General features: G+C 42.6%; 1 non-coding gene across 1 annotated transcript; it reads left to right on the top strand.

The window, feature by feature from the left end:
- Positions 1 to 12,490: 12,490 nt before the first annotated feature.
- Trnaa-ugc (transfer RNA alanine (anticodon UGC)) lies at positions 12,491 to 12,564 on the top strand. Its single transcript has one exon. It is a non-coding gene; the product is annotated as a tRNA-Ala (tRNA).
- The last annotated feature ends 8,743 nt before the right edge of the window (positions 12,565 to 21,307 follow it).

Here is a 21,307-nt window from a genome sequence, read left to right as displayed (position 1 = left end):
ATTCATTGCGGGAAGCAGTCTGGGAATTTCCACTTTACTTGCTTAAAAATGCAGTGAATAGTTTATTTTCTTACATCCGATTCATGTGCGGCTTGCCTTATGGATTCTTTGGAGATATCGTGAAAGCTTCTGTCACTGTGTCCACTTATCTTTCGTCCGCTACTTATACAGTCCCTTATTCAGAACACACACACTTCCCTCCCTCTCAAATTTGTCGCAAAATTTCGTGATTTTTACATGTGACGGTGGCGCAGTATCAAAACTGCCCGCCATCGTATCTGCACTTCTTCCACGTTTTCACATTTCCAATAACACTTTAAAATCACTTTCTTTGCTCCAAGGACAACTTTACAGCCATCTTTTTATTTACGTGCTGTTATCGGCAACTAAAAATAAGCAAAAGAAAAAGAAGTGAATTTCTACACACACTAGCCATGAGAGCACCTCATAATCACAATATCTCCTCAGCTATCCCTATTTGGTACCCGCTGCACAGTTGTCATACCACGTCACCACGTCATGTGCCCGTATCTCCACCGAGCGACATTCAAATTCACACTGGATAGGGGTCAAAATGTTTTGGGTCTTAAATGTATAATGGGACTTCCTAGAAGAGGCAGGGAAAAAACTGGAACACGGCACCTACTACAGCTGAAAACATTATTTTGACTTAAATTCCATTCGGAAGATAGGTGAAACAAAGAAGTTCGTTACTGCATTTCAAAATGTTAAAAAGGACGATGATCGCAACGCGAAGAAAGGTAGGCCGATTGCATTTGAAGACATGGAGGAGCAGTATGGATGCTTACAGGTAAAGACCGTAAAGCACAGAAAAGACTAGAGGAGCGTTTATCCTGAAGTGCTTCATGATGATGGTGATGATGATGATGCGGCTGCTTACCGCACTATGTTTATTGCCTGTAAGGAAGATATATTTAACTTCTGCGGTCGCAATGACAGCGTGCCAAATATTAATTTTCGTCACAGAGCACCCTGGAGGTCCGGACTTGTTGTCCGCGTGAAGCTTAATAACCTTTAGTCACGCAGGTGAGTCGCGGATTACGGTCTAGAGAAAGTCGCAACGGCTGACTCGTTCCGGAGAAAGTGACCGCTGCTGCCAAAAGCCGCCCAAGACCTGCCGAAGGGAGGGAGCGGGTTGAAGGTCGCGCCCAGTCGCTGAATCATGAATAACCAACTTTGCACAGCTCGCTGAGTTGACCCTGTGAGCGGGAAAGTGCAAAGCTACACTTTGCCCGCTGCGGGAGAAACGGTCTTTCTTTTGGTCTTGAATCACAAATATGGCACCGATTACGCATTCAGCTTCTTTACTTGCAAACCTGTATACAGAATATCGTGCACCAAGCCATCTCCCGTTATTAACATACCATCAGTCGTACTCATGCTAGTGTGCTGCCCTTCTACCAGGTTTACATCAACTTAATTAGTCACTTCCACAGAAGAGATCTGAATTTGGTGGAATGTTGATCGTGGCAGGTGGCCGGATGCACTTCCTGTCACCATTGTTACTCCTGTATCCCGTCGGAACGCAATTTGTGTAGACTGACCGTCTGCGTTCAGTGTTTAGTCATGTCAAAGTATGTGAATGTTTTCTAAATGTTTGCGAATCTTGCAGTTCAGACAGGATGTGGGGCGGATTGCATCCGAAGCCGGTGAACCTCTCTGAATCCTGGAAGCGGCATGCTAACGCACGCTCCTATGGGAGCGAATCTACTGCACATTCGTAAATAAAGTCATCAAGTCTAATAAAGAGGTAAAAGAGGTAAACAAAAAAAGACTAAGAAAAATTATTTAGCTTTCTATCTGACATTAAACTGTAACTGTAATCTCTTGAAATGCGAAAGCTCAACTTTATTTTAAAATAAAGAACAACCGCCTTCAGTTAAAACTGTGATTTTATTTCAATGCACTATGAATTTCTATCCGACAACGGCCTTACCGAAGTGGATACATCGGTTCCCGTGATGTTGTTGTGGTCTTCAGTCCTGAGACTGGTTTGATGCAGCTCTCCATGCTCCTCTATCCTGTGCAAGCTTCTTCATCTCCGAGTACCTACTGCAGCCTACATCCTTCTGACTCTGCTTAGTGTATTCATCTCTTGGTTTCCCTCCACGCTGACCTCCAATACTAAATTGGTGATCCCTCGATGTCTCAGAACATGTCCTACCAACCGATCCCTTCTTCTAGTAAAGTTGTGCCACAAGCACCTCTTCTCCCCAATTCTATTCAATGCCTCTTCATTAGCTATGTGATCAACCCACCTAATCTTCAGCATTCTTCTGTAGCACCACATTTCGAAAGCTTCTATTCTCTTCTTGTCTAAGCTATTTATCGCCCACGTTTCACTTCCATACATGGCTATACTCCATACAAATACTTTCAGAAACGACTTCTTTACATTTATATCCATACTCGATGTTAACAAATTTTTCTTCTTCAGAAACGCTTTCCTTCCCATTGCCAGTCTACATTTTATGTCCTCTCTACTTCGACCATCATCAGTTATTTTGCTCCCCAAATAGCAAAACTGCTTTACTACTTCAAGTGTCTCATTTCCTAATCTAATTTCCTCAGCCTCACCCGACTTAATTCGACTACATTCCATTATCCTCGTTTTTCTTTTGTTGATGTTCATCTTACATCCTCCTGTCAAGACACTGTCCATTCCGTTCAACTGCTCTTCCAAGTCCTTTGCTGCCTCTGACAGAATTACAATGTCATCGGCAAACCTCAAAGTTTTTATTTCTTCTCCATGGATTTTAATACCTACTCCGAACTTTTCTTTTGTTTCCTTCATTCCTTGCTCAATATACATATTGAATAACATCGGGGATAGGCTACAACCCTGTCCCACTCCCTTTCCAACCACAGCTTCCCTTTCATACCCCCCGACTCTTATAACTGCCATCTGCTTTCTGTACACATTGTAAATAGCCTGTCGCTCCCTGTATTTTACCCCTCCACCTTCAGAATTTGAAAGAGAGTATTCCAATCTACATTGTCAAAAGCTTTCACTAAGCCTACAAATGCTAGAAACATAGGTTTGCCTTTCGTTAATCTTTCTTCTAAGATAAGTCGTAGGGTCAGTATTGCCTCACATGTTCCAACATTTCTACGGAATCCAAACTGATCTTTCCCGAGGTCGGCTCCTATCAGTTTTTCCATTCGTCTGTAGAGAACTCGAGTTAGTATTTTGCAGCTGTGACTGATAGTTTGGTAATTTTCACATCTGTCAACACCTGGTTCCTTTGGGATTGGGATTATTATATTCTTCTTGAAGTCTCAGGATATCTCGCCTGTCTCATACATCTTGCTCACCAGATGGTAGAGTGTTGTCAGGACTGGCGCTCCCAAAGAAGTCAGTAGTTCTAATGGAATGTTGTCTACTGCGGGGGCCTTGTTTCGACTCAGGTCTTTCAGTGCTCTGTCAAATTCTTCACGCAGTATCATATCTCCCATTTCACCTTCATCTACATCTTCTTCCATTTCCATAATATTGTCCTCAAGTACATCGCCCTTATATAGGCCCTCTATATACTCCATCCACCTTTCTGGTTCAAATGGCTCAGAGCACTATGGAACTTAACTGCTTTGGTCATCAGTCCCCTAGAACTTAGAACTACTTAAACCTAACGTACCTATGGACATCACACACATCCACGCCCGAGGCAGGATTCAAACCTGCGACCGTAGCGCTCCACCTTCCTGCTTTCCCTTCTTTGCTTAGAACTGAGTTTCCTTCAAAGCTCTTGATATTCATACAGGTGGTTTTCTTTTCTCCAAAGGTCTCTTTAATTTTCCTGTAGGCTGTATCTATGTTACCCCTAGTGAGATAAGCCTCAACATCCTTACATTTATCTTCTAGCCATCCCTCCTTAGCCATTTTGAGACGTTTGTATTCCTTTTTGCCTGCTTCATTTAGTGCATTTTTATATTTTCTCCTTTCATCAATTAAATTCAATATATCTTCTGTTACCCAAGGGTTTCTACTAGCCCTCGTCTTTTTACCTATTTGATCCTCTGCTGCCTTCACTATTTCATCCCTCAAAGCTACCCATTCTTCTTCTACTGTATTTCTTTCCCCCGTTCCTGTCAATTGTTCCCTTATGCTCTCCCTGAAATGCTGTACAACCTTTGTTTTTTTTCAGTTTATCCAGGTCCCATCTCCTTAAATTCCCAACTTTTTGCAGTTTCTTCAGTTTTAATCTACAGTTCATAACCCATAGATTGTGGTCAGAGTCCACATCTGCCCCTGGAAACGTCTTACAATTTAAAAACTGGTTCTTAAATCTCTGTCTTACCATTATATGATCTATCTGATACCTTTTAGTATCTCCAGGGTTCTTCAATGTACACAACCTTCTTTCATAATTCTTAAACCAAGTATTAGCTATGATTAAGTTATACTCTGCGCAAAATTATACCAGGTGGCTTCTTCTTTCATTTCTTTTCCCCAATCCATATTCACCTACTATGTTTCCTTCTCTCCCTTTTCCTACTGACGAATTACAGTCACCCAAGACAATTAAATTTTCGTCTCCCTTCATTATCTGAATAATTTCTTTTAGCTCACCATATATTTCATCAATTTCTTCATCATCTGCAGAACTAGTTGACATATAAACGTGTACTACTGTAGTTGGCATGGGCTTCATGTCTATCTTGGCCACATTAATGCGTTCACTATGCTGTTTGTAGTAGGTTAACCGTACACCTATTTTTTTATTCATTTTTACTCCTACTCCTGCATTACCCCTATTAGATTTTGTATTTAAAACCCTGTATTCATCTGACTAAAAGTCTTGTTCCTCCGGCCACCGAACTTCACTAATTCCCACTGTATCTAACTTTAACCTGTTCATTTCCTTTTTTAAATTTTCTAACCTGCCTGCCCGATTAAGGAATCTGACATTCCACGCTCCGATCCGTAGAAAGCCAGTTTTCTTTCCCCTGATAACAACGTCCTCTTGAATAGTCCCCGCCCGGAGATCCGAATGGGGGACTGTTTTACCTCCGGAATATTTTACCCAAGAGGACGCCATCATCATTTAATCAAGCTGCATGCCCTCGGGAAAAATTACGGCAGTAGTTTGCCCTTGCTTTCAGCTGTTCGCAGTACCAGAACAGCAAGGCGATTTTGGTTAGTGTTACAACGCCAGATCAGTCAATCATCCAGACTGTTGCCCCTGCAACTACTGAAAAGGCTGCAGACCCTCTTCAGGAACCACACGTTTGTCTGGCCTCTCAACAGATACCCCTCCATTGTGGTTGCACCTACGGTACGGCTACTTGTATCGTTGAGGCACGCAAGCCTTTCTACCAACGGCAAGGTCCATGGTTCACGGGGTGAGGGTTCCCGTGATATCACCGAAGTTAAGCGCTGCCGGGCGTGGCCGGCACTTGGATGGCTGACCATCAAGCCGCCATGCGCTGTTGCCATTTTTCGGGGTGCACTCAGCCTCGTGATGCCAAATGAGAAAGTACTCGACCGAATAGTAGCGGCTCCGGTCAAAGAAAACCATCATAACGACCGGGAGAGCGGTGTGCTGATCACATGCCCTTCCTATCTGCATCCTCAACTGAGGACGACACGGCGGTCGGATGGCCCCGATGGCCCACGTGTGATCTGAAGACGGAGTGAAAAAATGGATTTCTATGTTTAGGGCTCATCTTGAGATGTTTTGCCAATCTACAACAATTTTTTTCTGCAAATTTAATTTAATTTTGGTAGTGGTAGGTTTATTTTGGTGTATTATAAAGTGGTTCATTGTGCAAATAAGTTTGAAAAACTGTGAGAGATAGAAAAATAAGTTACTGTTTCCTGTAGTAGATACATGCTTTTGAAGTGCAACATGATTAGAAATGTTTACGTACAAGCATATGCACTTTACATTATGTATGTAGCATATTTTTAAAATCAAGTCAAAACAAGTCAAATAATTTAAAAAGTAAAGATTTTGCGGTTCTACAAATAGGTGTTATTATTTCAAAGAAGGTAAGTAGCTGTTGTGGTATTAATTAATTACAAAGCAAGTTCAATAATTAGCGCAACACACATTTTTACCTCAGTCAATTTCGGTTAGAAATATTCGAAATTTCTTGTGGGATATCGTGGAATGCTCCCGCTTCAGCCCCTAGTTTCATGGAGTTCACATAGTTGGCGGTGCTGTACGGAGCCTTAAAATGGCATCTACAACGGAGGTGCGTTCCAAACAGAGACCTGTCATTGATTTTCCTTTGACGGGAAACCAGATCATCACAGGTATTCGTAGGCGCTTGAAGAATCGCTGCGAAGACATGGGAGTGAACATTAGCGCGCTGAGTCCTTGTGCGAGGCGTCTGCCATCACCGCAACAAGGACACGCAAACCCGTCCAGTCTCGTGTGCCCGCCGGCCATACACAGCTGTGGTTCCTAGAATGCGTGTACTTGCGGGCGCTCTCATTCGAGATGATCGACGGATCACAATCAAACACTCTGCTGCTCAACTGCATGTCTCTGTTGGTAGTCCACTAAGTGGGGTACTCAAAGATGTATGCCTACTAGGTTCCCTGCTGCCTTATAGAAGATATCCGTATATTTGGCCGAACGAAGGATACACGTCGTGTGAATTAGTACGTGGGTGATGGGGAGGTTTTTCATACAGCAAGGCATTTCGTCCAACTTGATCAGTAGAGTGATACCATGCGGACATACAGGCTCTCTCAATAAGGTAGCGTAAGGCCGTCACATTGAACGGAGATTATGTTGAAAGATAGGGTTTTGTAGCCAAAAGTGTGGAGAGTAGTATATTGTACTGGAATCCTGAAAAAAAGATCTGATTTCACAATAAAATCTGTCGTATTAGTTACTTAACGTCACTCGTAGAAAGACATCATTAATAAAACAAATATTTTAACTACATCAGATATAGCTGTATGTATTTGTAGAAATTCTGCATTTTTAAAACTGAAAGTCCGTGACTTGTGATGACCCGTTTTTACAAATGTGCTGTATAATGGGAAATGCACTTATGTACATAAACATGTCTACTCATTTTGTACTTCTAAACGAGTTCCACTCCTAGAAACATGTTTAGATTTGTCTCAATTTTTTAGACTTATATTCAGAAAGTGTCATTTTGTAACATACGAGTACCAATGTAATTTTACCATGACCAGAATTAACCTAACTTTAAAAAAAGAACAGATGTTGTCCGTCAGAGCAACTGAAGATGAAACCTGAGGACACTAAATTCATCTTGCATTGAAATAAAATCACGATTGCGACTCAAGGCGATTCTTCTTTATCTTACGAAAGTAATACAGTCGCGGACGAAACACTGACAGCAATGGATAAAATTACGCATGACTCTACAAATTACTGATCCACAAGTCTGTACCCATTTGTTGAAAAAATACACAAACTCAAGGAAGAATATAGAGAGAAAATGCAAAAAAGGAACTTAAGTTCAAATGGCTCTGAGCACTGTGGGACTTAACATCTGAGGTCATCAGTCCCCTAGAACTTAGAACTACTTAAACGTAACCAACCTAAGGACATCACACACATCCATGCCCGAGGCAGGATTCGAACCTGCGACCATAGCAGTCGCGCGGTTCCAGACTGAAGCGCCTAGAACCGCTCGGCCACCGCGGCCGGCGGAACTTTAATACTTTACAGGAAGGGTCTCTGAAGGAGGAATGCAGGAGTGCGGGACGAAATTACTGAAGACACGGCGGGATTTAGCAAACGCGTAGGAACGTGACTGTCCTGAAAGGAACATTTCGAAGGCCAGGAGTACGTGGTAGGTAAACGTGGAAATTTCCGATAAGAATATTTTCTGAGGATTCGTTTGGTGGATGACAACGCTGGCATGGAGAGAACCTAGGGCAAACCACAATTTTGTATCACCTCACCTTACTATCTGTAGAATGCACCATGGATCAACCAGTGCTAGTAATCAGCGGGTAAAGTAAAGAACTGCTCAGAAAATAACTTTGCTGCAGAGTTTTCTTTTGGAGTCAGGTGGCAGCCAAGACGACAAGCTACCAGCTGCTGCTTTGAGACGGTAGATGGCCAGTGTCTGCCACTGCCACTTGTACACACTTTGATTGACGGCGAATGCCCCCAGATTAGCTGCACCGGACTGCGGTTGGGTTGCACACGGACTGCCCATTCGCCGCTGCTGAGTGCTCGATTGACTGGTCGTGGAGGTGTTACTCTTTTGTCTTTTCGTAGCCCCTGTAAACTCGTATAACATATAGTGTCTCCGCTGTTATCCAGGAGAAACCTCGTGGGAGAATTTCCTCTCTGAGCAACTTGTAAATTTATAGCCTTTTTTCTCTTTAAGTCATACATTGCAAAAGGTTTATCATGCTTTTGATGTTTATTTTCAATGATTCGGTATATGTGTTTATTATAAGTTATTCTTCCATTACATAATGCACCAAATTTCTCTATCAATTTTCCGGCGTTCTCACTTCCAGGATTGTATGAGCGCTGTAGTATGATTTACATGGCTTGTAGAAAACAGTCTGACATCCAGATCAATGAATTAATTGAACCTCTCATTACCAGCAGCAGCTCCACTCTCAGGTGAGCACCAATCTTCTCTCACGTCTTCAAGTTTCATTTACATCTTGTTCCTCTAGATAACTTTTCTTTTTATTTACAAGATACTTTTACATTTTCTATTGTCTTGTTATAAATGTCAATTTGTGATCTTATGTGTTCGACGCCTTCAGACGCCATTACTTTTGCATCAGCAGCGATCTTCATATTATATTCTTGTTGCAACAAGACTAGCTAGTGGACAAGTTTTCAGTTTATCTTCGTTGTCATATGTAATTAAATGGTTACAATGGAATAAACAAGTTATCTACAACCAATACAGAAACCAGACGGAAGTTATAAAAGTCGAAGCTCATGAAAGGGAATCAGTTGTTTTGAAGGTAATGGAAAAGACTGTGAATTATCCTCGATGGTCTTCAGTCCATACATTGAGCAGGCAGTATAGCAAACAGAGGAGAAATTTGAGGAGGAAACCAAAGTTGAGGGAGGATAAATAAAAATGATGACATTGCAATTCTATCAGAGACGGTGAAGGACTTGGAAGATCACCTGAATGGAGTGCATAACATCTTAAAAGATATTGTAAGATGAAACGCAATGTAGTGGAATTATATCAGGTGATGTTGAGAGAATTAGGTTAGAAAATAAGACATTAAAAGTAGCAGAAGAGTTTTTCTATTTGCGGAGCTAAATATTTGACGTTAGCCGAAATGGAGGTGGTATAAAAGACAAACTGGCAGTGTTAACCATAAATTAGTGAACAGTCGTAAAATTTACTATTGCAGTTGGAATGTTGTCGCGGTTCCCGCTAGTCTGGACACATTATCGGCCCGTGCTCTTAAGTACCTTCAAGGTAAACAAGCTTGTTAACAATGGTTGAATTACTGATTGCCATACTTTTGTCGTTTGCTGACACGGTGACCTTGTCGAAAATATTTCGAATATTTTCTAACAGCTGGCAGGGTTATTTTATCGCTTATATTTATCTTATTGTGGCATCTTGGGTGAAATGTCAAGCATTCACAGTTAGAAGAGTGCTATTTAAATCACACTAGACTTCTTCAGTGAAAATCTCGTTTTTTGCTACTGAAATGAGAATAAGATGCATGGTGCTGATTTTGATTTTGACTCTGATATACTGAGCGATTTGGTTGAAGAAGGTAATAAAGATATTTGGTCAAGGGGAGGACTTTCTTGAATAAGATAATATTGTATATACATATTACAGTGATACAGACCCAGACCTTAAAGTGACAAATGAGGAAATGGGAAATCGGAAGAAGAATCCCTCGGTGATAGTGGAAGACTGAGCTGTACCTTGCTTGGACTGTAATAATAGTAACTATGGCAGAAGATTCTCTACTCATTTTGTGTACAAAATACTCTTGTAGTTACAAAAAAACTGTAACTAGTTCTTACCATAAATTTCGACTACTTTCACAATAATATTTTGCGGATAAAATTGCTGCCACAAAATAAGAAAATAGGACATTTAGTGCTTATTTTGCAGGTAACGTAACGATGGAGATCTGATAATTGTAATTAAGTAGTGCTTAACCTAGATATTAATACTTCCTTTGAATTAAATTTGGAGTAGTAAAATTTACCCGGGTTTAGTAAAAGTGCAACATTTTCCCCCCTTTTAGTGCTCTACGGATTAAGCAATACGTTTTTGAAAAGAAAGATTTTTGAGATTTAGTTATTAAGACGTCTTCTTTGAATATATCTGTCTGCAATGCATCCTTATACGAAAATGAATGATGGACAATAAACATTTTGGACTGTGGTACTACATAAGAATATGAATATTGGATGTGTATACCGTATAACTGATGAAATGGAATTGAACTTAATTGGGGAAAAGAATATTTATAACACAACTTAAGTGAAAGAAGGGATACGTTGACTGAACACTTCCTGAGGTATCAACGAATCGTCAATTTAGTAATGAAGTGAAGTGTGGGGAGTAAAAATTGTAGAGACTAACTAGGGCTTGATTACATTGAGAAGGTGCAAATGCACGTAGGTTGCAGCAGTTGGGCAGAAATTAAGAGGGTTGAACAGGACAGAGTATCGTAGAGGAGTGCATCAAATCAGTCTTCGGACTAAAGTCCACAACAACAACATGTCAACAAAATTAGTACGTTCTTACGTTTATCAAATGACAATTATTGAAAAATTCATTGCGTGGTGAATTGAATCTGATTTGGTGCAGATATCAAGTGTTCTTGTCCTACCTGAATCTGGCATCATCCAACTCGTGTATAAACACTCGTTTTTAAATGTGGTAGCCGTAGTTTTTATCAGATGTGAAACACCGCAATTTTTCGCACTTCAGATGAAAAAAAACAGCCAGAGATATGATAACTGCCAGAATCTCACAGCGATGTATTGACACAAGTATTCTCTGTTGGCGACGAATATTAGACACTCGTGTAGATGAAAGCTGGCGACTGACCGTGTGCGGCGGTTCCGCCGCGTCTAGCTGCGCCCTCCTACGAGAGCCCGGGGACGGAGTGCTCCTCGACCTGTCCCAACTACGGACGGTGGCGTACTGGTGGCGCCGGCAGCGGGTTCGGATTACGACCCACTTCCGGTCAGCGGCGCCGGCAGGTAAGTGGGTCGCCCCCGCATCCGGAATAAGGCCGTACAGTGGAGGCGGCGCCCGGCTGGAGAATAAAAACGGACAGCGGCGGGTCGCCGCCGGCCTCGCCGCCCCGTCTGCGCAGACGCCCCCGCAGCCGCCCCCACGCCGCCACCCCCAGGGTGGAGCGGATGGTAGGGGCGCTGTTGAGGCGCGCGGTGGGTCCTTCTCGGAAGCTCTCCTTTGAATGCAGCGCTTGGGTGCTCGCCAGCCTTCTGTCGGGCGGCTCATGAATAAGGCATTTCCCGCCACCAGGTGCAAGCGGCCGCTCCTGCTCTGTAGACCTGATGCCACTCATCCCCCCAATCGATAAGTGTCATCACACGAAATTTACTCCGTGCCAACGTCGTAAAAAAAAAGAAAAAATATAACACTTAATTACGACAGTTTAAGGATAGGTGCCTATCTGTGGGCCAGCACCAAATGTGAGCCGGCTGGATTCGTATGTGCACACTGACAACAGGCACAACCTAGAAGAGCTGCTAGCACCAACCAAGAGCAAGTGAAACTAAAGTGTATGTTGCTAAGACTGAAGGAAACCGGCGACCTTCAGTAGAGAGTTCTGAACTAAGGCAGCAAATTAGTACAGGAGTAAAATTTTCATTCTACTCCGAAATTAACTAGGAGCACTATAGGGTACCCTCTGCCACGTGCCGTACGGTGCCTTGCGGAGTATCTGTGTAGAAATAGAAGTAAATTTATTTACTCCATAACTGCTTGGGACCACAATCAAAGAGGACGTTACTACGTTCGTCACTTAAGGATGAAATAGGGCCAAGATTAAATCCTAAGCGGCAGTAGGGGCAAAGATAGAGACTAACGTTTGTTCTTTTGCTTCTGCACGTTAAATACCGAATTATATGCATTGTCTATGCTACAAATAAGATATTGAGATGGAAGAAGAGGTAGGCATCCCAAGAATTAGGGTTCTATAATGAAAGGAACACCCTTAGCTGCATACAGGCGTTGACATACGTCAACGGGGACAGATGAAAATGTGTGCCACGACCTGGACTCGAACCCGGGACCTCCTGCTTACATAGCAGACGTTCTATCCATCTGAGCCGCCGAGGACACAAAGTATAGCGAGACTGCAGGGATTTATCTCTGTCACGTCTTCCGAGAAACCCGCATTCTCAACGTATTGTCCCGCACTACATTCGTAGTGCCCCCGCCCATTATACTCATTACTCGCGGCGCGTTGACGATTCCCGTAAGAGTTCTGGCACTGTTTGTGCATTCGCACAGAAGAAGAAGATGGTCAAGTGGCCGGTGAGCCTCGGTGGCTCAGATGGATAGAGCGTCTGCCATGCAAGCTGGAGATCCCGGGTTCGAGTCCCGGTCGGGGCACACATTTTCATCTGTCCCCGTTGACGTATGTCAACGCCTGTAAGCAGCTAAGGGTGTTCATTTCATTCTAATGAGCTGCATGGTAACCGATGATATCTGTTCTTTCGGACAGAAAGAACAGATGCCATCTTAGTATATAATTAGTGTTTTAATGGAGAGAGGAGACATATTTGAAATGTACAGCGACGACGATTTCAAAGAGAAGTTTGGATTTCGTAACGAATCTTTTTAGTCCCTACTCGGTATGCTGGAGCCGTTACTGCTTAATTCTGACAGGAACCATTCCTCGCTGCTAGGCCACAACTTATTTGTAACCTTTGAATCTTTCGCACTGGTACTTACCAAATGGTAGCAGGAAATCTCATTAACATCTGTTAATTTGCCATCTTAGTGGTGAGCTGTTCTACGAAGACAAAAAGCAACAGTCAAACAAGATAAGCTGATCACTATTTCTTGTAATTAACTGAAACGTCGGTGTGGTAATCATTATTAAATTTCTGCAGTCATCGTTGAAAAGCACGAGCAATTCATGTCATTTCGTATTATTCACAATATAAAGTTACATGTTGTCAACAGAGATTTAGATATCGTTTAGTAAAGCCGAGCAACTTTCTTTGAATGAGCCACTTCTAGTCTCCAAGAATGAGGTGGAGTCCCCATAATATGAAATCCGCTCGTGCGTAGTGTCGTAAGGTCTTTTTTAGTTACGTACCATAGGCAACAGTTGACTTAATTTAATAACTAACTAACATTTTATAAGCAATAAGTAATTGAATAATTAATTACAATTAAATAAGCAAATGATTAATAAGAAAATCAAATAATAACAAAATATCTCGTAACAATTAATTGAACAATCAGTTTACGACAATCAGTTGAATAACAGCCCGCTGAGTAACGATTTCTTAAATAACAAACAGTAGTAACAAACTTAATAAATCATATATTGTTCTACATTTTGTATTTTTTTATTCCGGGCAGTATGCAACTCTCACCTGCTGACTTACCTTAAGGGCTACTTCATTTAATGGAAAAATTACTTTACTAATAATAATTAAGTATTATTATTAATTATACATGTAGATATTATGATTTCTGTCCTAGATGTTTCCAGAACTTAATTTGTGCCGAGAGTAGCATTAGAAAGACGTTTAGCGAAGAAAAAGGACTCTGTTGTAGAGAACAAATAAGTTATCGGCATTACAGTTGACTGTCTGTGGCAGTAGAGGAAGACATAGTTGTGAACTTCCTGCAGCTAAAAGAATTTGTATTGGCATAATACCAAAATAACTGCGTTTACTAACTTTTGAGACAGCGAAGAGGAACGAGATTCAACACAGAATCAATAGAGAAAAGAGAGTCGCTGATAAAAAGAATGGCATTACTCCCTTACGATGAGCCACCTCAGGTTTAGTTTGCGTCAGCAAGAATCGACTTCGTTCGCTTAAGCAAAGGGCTTTAACAGGGAGAACGTGAGTCACTCCATTGATATGTTACAAAAGACTTGGTCAAAACCAGCTAGATGAAACACGGGTATTCAGCGTTGAAGAGATTGTTTTATCAACGATTCAGAAGTGACCGAGAAAGTCGCTTGTCCACAAAGGCAAGGGCAGTAGGGTCAACAGCCAATTGCGAAAGTGGTACCACTACTTCTGCACAAGTGAAACTGGCAAATTTGAAAAACTGATGTTGCTGCAAGAGGAGCACCTGTCAATCAGCTGATTCTGGAGTCACATAGGCCAAGGCCCTACACTGTCGTCTCAGCACATGGAAGACAAGGTAAGTCAGAATCTATTGCAGTGGCGCAACAACATTGGCATCGACAGTTTCCTTGAATGAAATCTCTCCCAACCCTCACCAATTCTCTCCAGGAAGAAGCTTGAATGAAATCTCAGACAACAATAGTTATCAGGAGTTGTTGATGTAAACAGAGACTGTAGGAAGAGGAAAACAATAAATGGGTGAAAAGAAATCAACAACTAGACCTAAAGGAACTCTACAAAATCATGCAGCCAGCAAGTCGTCTCAGTTCAGCTCTTGTTTCCTTTCGAAGTGAAGGCCTAGGTCACGGAAGGAATCGTAGTTTTCTGATGTCTGTGGCAAATACATGAAATACGACATGATTCCGTGTGTGTTATGTAAAACCAATTTTCTGGCTGTAAGAATGGGAACAAAGAGTCCTGTTGTGAAAACCGTAACCAATGTTCGTTTTACGAAAGGCTAAGGTGTAGGACTACCAATGTGGTATTTTGTCTAATTTTAGACCTAAGTATGCCATTAGGCACAAATTACAAATTTTAAGTAATGGTTTTCATTATGTTTTCTAATGGTTTATAAGTGTTTTGGTAATTAACCTTCGAAGGCGATACTTCTACTTTTAGCCTCCTTAGGTTCGAATATATATTATTAAATTTCAGGTGCTAACAAAATACTCCTAAAAGTAAAAAAAACAAAACAAAAAAAAACGTGAAATGTTTTATGTTCCACACTTTATATGTGGTTGCTTGATTAAATATGATTCTCAAGTTGCAATACAAAAAGCTTTATTAATTGCACAAATTACAAGTGACGTTCGTCTCGAAAACAACAACAGAAAGATCGTTGGCGATCACTTAAATAACCATCACCAAGGTTACTGGCGTGATACCTGATCCGCGGAAAGCATTTCACTGTGTATCTGTGAGGCGGTGTCTGTGAGGACCCGGTCGAGAGGAGTAGCGTAGGCAGGACGTCGGTGTGAAGCAGTGAGAAGCGTCCTGACTTGTCTCGGGAAGTTCCGTTGGATGGACTATGAGGGTGGCCGAAACTGCTAAAGCAACTGAACTGCATCGTACTGGAACTGGAATTCGAGCTGCATTTTGCCTGCTGGAGGCTATGCCTGGCCTTATGAAAGTAGCAGATGGAAGTACGTTTGTGTCCATGTGTTTCCCAGACGGTGTTTTTCTTTCGATAGCACCGCCACCGGTTTCCTAGTGAGCGCGCTACTTGAATGCGCGGCTGGTGCCCCTGGTGGATCCCGCAACAAACAGGGTATAAACATATTGCTGTGACACAGTCAGTCTTGGTTGCTGAGATGTATTTATTATTTGTTCCTGCGTCCCTGCAACCCTCCCTGCAACCAAGACTATTTCTTCGTCGTATATTACAGGTTAATGTACGATTCCCGCCGTGTGTCACGGTTTCGTAACGCGTGATGGTACTTGTATGAATACACAATCGCCGCAGGAGACCCACTTGCGGGCGAGGGGTAGGCAACCCCGCGTGGCAGAGACGTTGGACTGACAGTGGATCTAAGCGGCCTACGACAGATATACACTCACTTTCAGAAAAAATAGAACATCTTGAACGACTATAGATAGGACATTCATATTTACAGGACAGAAATAAGTGGCATTTCAGTCGCCTCGGTTCAGAATGTGTCCTGTTGCCTGGTATCCTTAGGGTCCGCCATGGCTCTTCATAACTAATTCCAAGCAAGATAGCATCGACGAGTACAAGGCGCGAATGGCGTCCTGTGGTATAGCCATACATACTGCGTTCACCTGTTTCCAAACTTCATCTGTGATGGTTGGTATTGGGTCATAGCATCGCAACCGTCGTTTCATCATATCCCACACATTTTCGGTTGATGACAGGTGTGGTGATGTGGCGGGCCAGGGCAAATTATTGGCATCTTGTGAACTAAGAAGCAACATGTGGTCGAGCATTGTCTTGCTGAAAAATGGCGTCCGTGGTGTTGCACAGAAAGGTTACGGGCGGGTCGGAGGATGCCATTCACGGAGGTCACACTGGTCACAGTGTCCTGGACACGCACCAACTGTAATTTTTGGTTGTACCCATTAGCACCCCACACTATAAGGCCTTGAGTTGGCGTTGTACGTCTTGTGCGAATGCAGTCACTATAATGCCACTCGTCATGTGTGCGGCGAACCAAAATGCGGCCATCAATTTCAAACAAACAGAACCTAGATTTGATCGAAAACACTCTCTAATGTAATTCCTGCAACCAGTGACGTCGTTCCATGCACCATTTCCTTCTAGCATGTTTCTGCATATTCGTCAAAGATAGGCGGAGAAGTGGACGACGCGCACTCAAGTGGTGCCGTAATAAGCGTTGACGGACCGTCGCTCCTGATAGTGTGCGATGTGTTACGCTGTTCCTCTGTTGTGCCAGAACCAAGGAGGACGCAGATCTGTCCCGCAATGCCGTTCGGATGAGGTGTCAGTCCTCTCCAGGGATGATCTGGGTGGAGCGACCTGACCCATCTCGTCGTGTTCTACGTCCTTCTGTGAACAATTCTGCACACGCCCGTTACACTGCAGAAACACATCGTCCCATACGAGCAGCAGTTTCCCGGATGGATACACCACAGTCCCTCGTGACAATAACGCGCCCTCTTTCAAACTCACTGATTTGACAATACGGTACGCGCATACGTCTGCGAAGCATCCTACACGTCTGCCCAAGCCACACAATCCATTACCTTCGGTTTATAGCGACAACGAGAGCCGCAACCACATTGCACCGGTACGTGCTAATGCGCAGCGATATCGATGTTGACCTTGAACCTGCAGGCCGACATGTTTCAAATGCTAATTATTTCTACAGAAGGTACTAACGCGTATGCCCCGTGAATATGAACGACCTAACTCTAGTCGTTCAAGGTGTTCTGCTTTTTCCTGAACATAACTGTACAACATTTTGATATTTTTGGTGCCTGTTCTTTTCTGAACATGAGTGTACAACATTTTGATATTTTTGGTCCCTGTTCTTTTTGACTAATCCGACAGAACAGACACCGCTCGTATCTATAATTCTACGGGTGCTACGGCTGTTTGATGAAAATATTATAATGCTAAAGTACAGCCAACGTCAGAACTCCTAGAAAAATCAGAAATCTGCTAGTAGCGGGTTAGTGAACGGAGGTCGTTGCGGTGCGGCAAGTAGGAAGTTGGGAATTTGTATCTGACGGTAAACGTTTCCAAATGGCAGAGGCGGTTAAGGCAACAGCTCTAGAGAAGGGAAGCATTAGGGTAGGAGTTACGGTCTGGCACAAATTTTCAACTCTCACAGTTACATTGTCGCAGTACCTTTCCCATCTCTTCCCAGTGCCGTTCCCTTTCCATTCCTTTAACCCCAGACATTCACGATATACCAAAAAATCTACTGACATTTATTTAAAGGTGTATAATATTTGAAAGTTACAACACTACAGCACATTCATGGTAACTGCCTGCCCCAATGAAAGAAACCAGTCCACTTGACTGGGCCAATTACAGATGCTTTTATTTTTCAAATATTTCTTTAACAGTGAATATGCATAACGTCTGCAACTGCTACAGCGAAATGTGAAAGATATTGTTCAAGTTACACTGAAAATAAAATGTGTATTGCAATATCTTAGTATTTTATTCCTCATTTTCTTTAGGTGACCTGTTAATAGCTACCTCACCCTGTGAATGTGCTAAAGTGTTGCTGATGAAAGCTGCCTGCCATAGTAGCCGAAACGTAGATGTTTTTATCCTATTATCATCTAGGTTAACTGCTACAGGTAACTGATATGGAGTGAAGTAAAAAACGGAAGACTACTAAAGAGCAGCTGGATTTCACCCATTCGAACAGGAAAGGATGGCTCCTATTGAGACGCCTTGGAACTGTACTCAATTTTCTAAACAGGCAACCAAACACATTCGAATCGTAAATAGCAGAGCAGATTAAAATACGACCACGAAAAATCCCAGACGATCGAGAATCCACGAAAACGGTCGAGTTTCAGCTGTAGAGAACAGAAGACATTCTCGCTGAAAAATCTGTTTTATCTGCGCTTTTCACTAAAGAAGGAGTGAACGACGCTATAAATTCACTGAAAATTAGGAAGGAGCCGCAGTGGATTGTCTGTCTGCTGAATTTGTGAAACATCTGGGAAACAGTACTCGAGAGTGGCTTCAACGTTTCTACATGGACTTTGTAAGATTAGGACATAATCTAAGTAGTGTACGAATGCATGCTTTCTCGGTGATATCTGTTAGTAGAACATTCTCGGGTTTCAAGCCGCGTCAAGCGGTTTACTGCCCACGAGCTTTCGGCAGAGATCTCCTCTGTCATTGTCAAATGGACAATGGCATAGGAGATCTCTGCCGAAAGCTCGTTGGCAGTTAACCACTTGAATCGGCTTGAAACCAGAGAATGTTTTATTAGAGTCTAAGTCACTTTAATATAGCTGAACTATAGCATCCTAAAGCTTGTGAAATTCCGATAAGACCCGACAGGTCGCCACTCTGTAGTATTCTGAAGAGTATGCTACAACATGCTCGTGAGGGCTATATAAACTATCCTGGCCTCTATTGTTGGACATTAGTACGGGGTGTGACCACCCTTAGCCATGGTCGTAGTTTGAACTGTGCTGAGAACACTTTTGGTGAGACGTCTAAATGGCAGCCGAGTCTTCCTCAGGAGCCGAAATCAGAGACGTTGTGGTCTGGATCGAACTCAACGTTTTAAATCATCCCAAAGCCGTTCCATTAGGTTTTTTTTGAGATTCTGTTAAGGACAGTCAATTTCAGGAATGTTATTGTCCACAGACAATTGCCTCGAAGGCGCTGCTTTATTACAGGGTGCACTGTCAAGCTGATATAATCATCGTTTTCGAACTGATCTTCTGTTACACAGAGTACACAATTCTGTAAACCGTGATCATATAATTCCACGTTCATCGTTTTCTTTTGTGCAATAAGCGGCGGACTGCACCCTGATCACGAAATACATCGCCATAACATAACACCACCTCTTCCGAGTTTGTCACTACACCTGATTTCGGCTAATGTTCTCTGTACATTTGACAAACCCAACCTTTTCTATAGGATTGTCTTCAACATAGAGCGTCGTTCATCACTCCAAATCACTTGTTTCCAGTCATCTCCGTCCAACACGCTTAGCACTGAGTACAGAAGCCGGCCTCTGTGGCCGAGCGGTTCTAGGCGCTTCAGTCCGGCACCGTGCTGCTGCTACGGTCGCAGGTTCGAATCCTGCCTCGGGCATGGATGTGTGTGATGTCCTTAGGTTAATTAGGTTTAAGTAGTTCTAAGTCTATGGGACTGATATTGTAGCCATTTGATTGAACCGAGTACAGAAATGTGTTGCTTATAAGGAGCTGCTCGGCCATTGCTCCCTAGGCACTGGAAGGCTGGTAGCACTTTAAAACTCAGGAGTGATTCGCTCCGCTAATTTCGTGTGATTTTTTACAACCAAGCTCTGCAAAGCTCAACGACGCCTGTCCGTCAGTGCACGAGGTCTGTCTGCGGTTTGTTTAGTTACCATTCTTTATTCACGTTTCTACTTCACAATCACTAACAGATGGCTTGCGCAGCTTTAGAAGGGTTGAAATATCCACGACATATTTGTTACTCATGTGACATTCAACGACTAATCCAGGTTCGGAGTCACTGAGCTCTCACGACTGACCCGTTCCGCTGTTACTGAGTCTCTACTAACAACACAATACTTCCCTTTACCTTTTATACCGGCGGGCGTGACTCGTGACATCTAGTGATATCAGATATTTTTTTATCAGAGTGTCTAAAATATAATTTGCAAACTGAATGACAGTGTTGTTCGTTTTGAACTAACTGGAATGAAAACTAACTGCATTAGGAAGGAAGAAGTCCTTGTTTTGATATCAAACATTGAATCACAATTGCAGAAAGACCTAAAAACAATATTTCTTCTTGAACGTGACCGCTGTTTACGACACTGTGTGGCTCAATGGACTCATGCCGCAACTAAGAAAAACGGATACCTGCTATAAGCTTCTCAAGCAAATCTAAGGCATGACACTAAATTGATACATTCGAGTCACCATAGTATAAAAACTAGTAAATAATTCTCTATAACAGCGTTTACCACAGGGCTCCCTATCGGTTCCTCTTCTATTTAATATTTGTACTTCATGCATGCCTGCAAGGACCTCACAGAAATGATGATGATGTTTGGTTTGTGGGGCGCTCAACTGCGCGGTTATCGGCGCCCGAACAAATTCCCAAACTTTGCTCAGCCCAATATCGCCACTTTTACGAGTGATGATGAAATGATGAGGACAAGACAAACACCCAGTCATCTCGAGGCAGGTGAAAATCCCTGACCCCACCGGGAATCGACACCGGGACCCCGAGCTCGGACCTCACAGAAATGTTGCTACCCTAATGACACATTGTGACTGCTCATTTGGAACAGCTGAATGAATATCGTAAGCAGTGCCATTCCACCTCAGATTCCTATCAGATAAAAAGCTGAATGTTTCATTTTGCAACGAACAAATAAACCGCATCAGTTACACAAAATACTTTGGCATCACTCTTGACGGTCCCTTGAAACACAAAAAACACTTAAGCTACTGGAGACCACAAAAAAAGGAAATTGTGAGGAAAATAGACATTGGAGCACAAGCACATATCCTTCGCAACACTGTCCAGCATCTTGCGCACTCTGTTATAGAGTATTACGCACCTGCATGGTGCAGGATCGGGTACACCAACAATACGGATATTTATATCAATGAATGAATGCATCTTATAATTGGAACGCTCAAACCCAAATCGATACATTGGCTCTATGCCAAACGTGAGACAACAGTCTCTGTTAGAAAACAGAGTTTCATATTCCCATGGATCCAAGAGTACTTCCAGTCTATACTATACTGGATAACGCTCCCCACACTGACTCAAGTCCCACAGAACTATCTGGGAA

This window comes from Schistocerca gregaria, chromosome 3 (assembly GCF_023897955.1).
Source record: "Schistocerca gregaria isolate iqSchGreg1 chromosome 3, iqSchGreg1.2, whole genome shotgun sequence".
NCBI lineage: Eukaryota > Metazoa > Arthropoda > Insecta > Orthoptera > Acrididae > Schistocerca > Schistocerca gregaria.
This window is presented reverse-complemented; position numbering and strand designations above follow the sequence as displayed.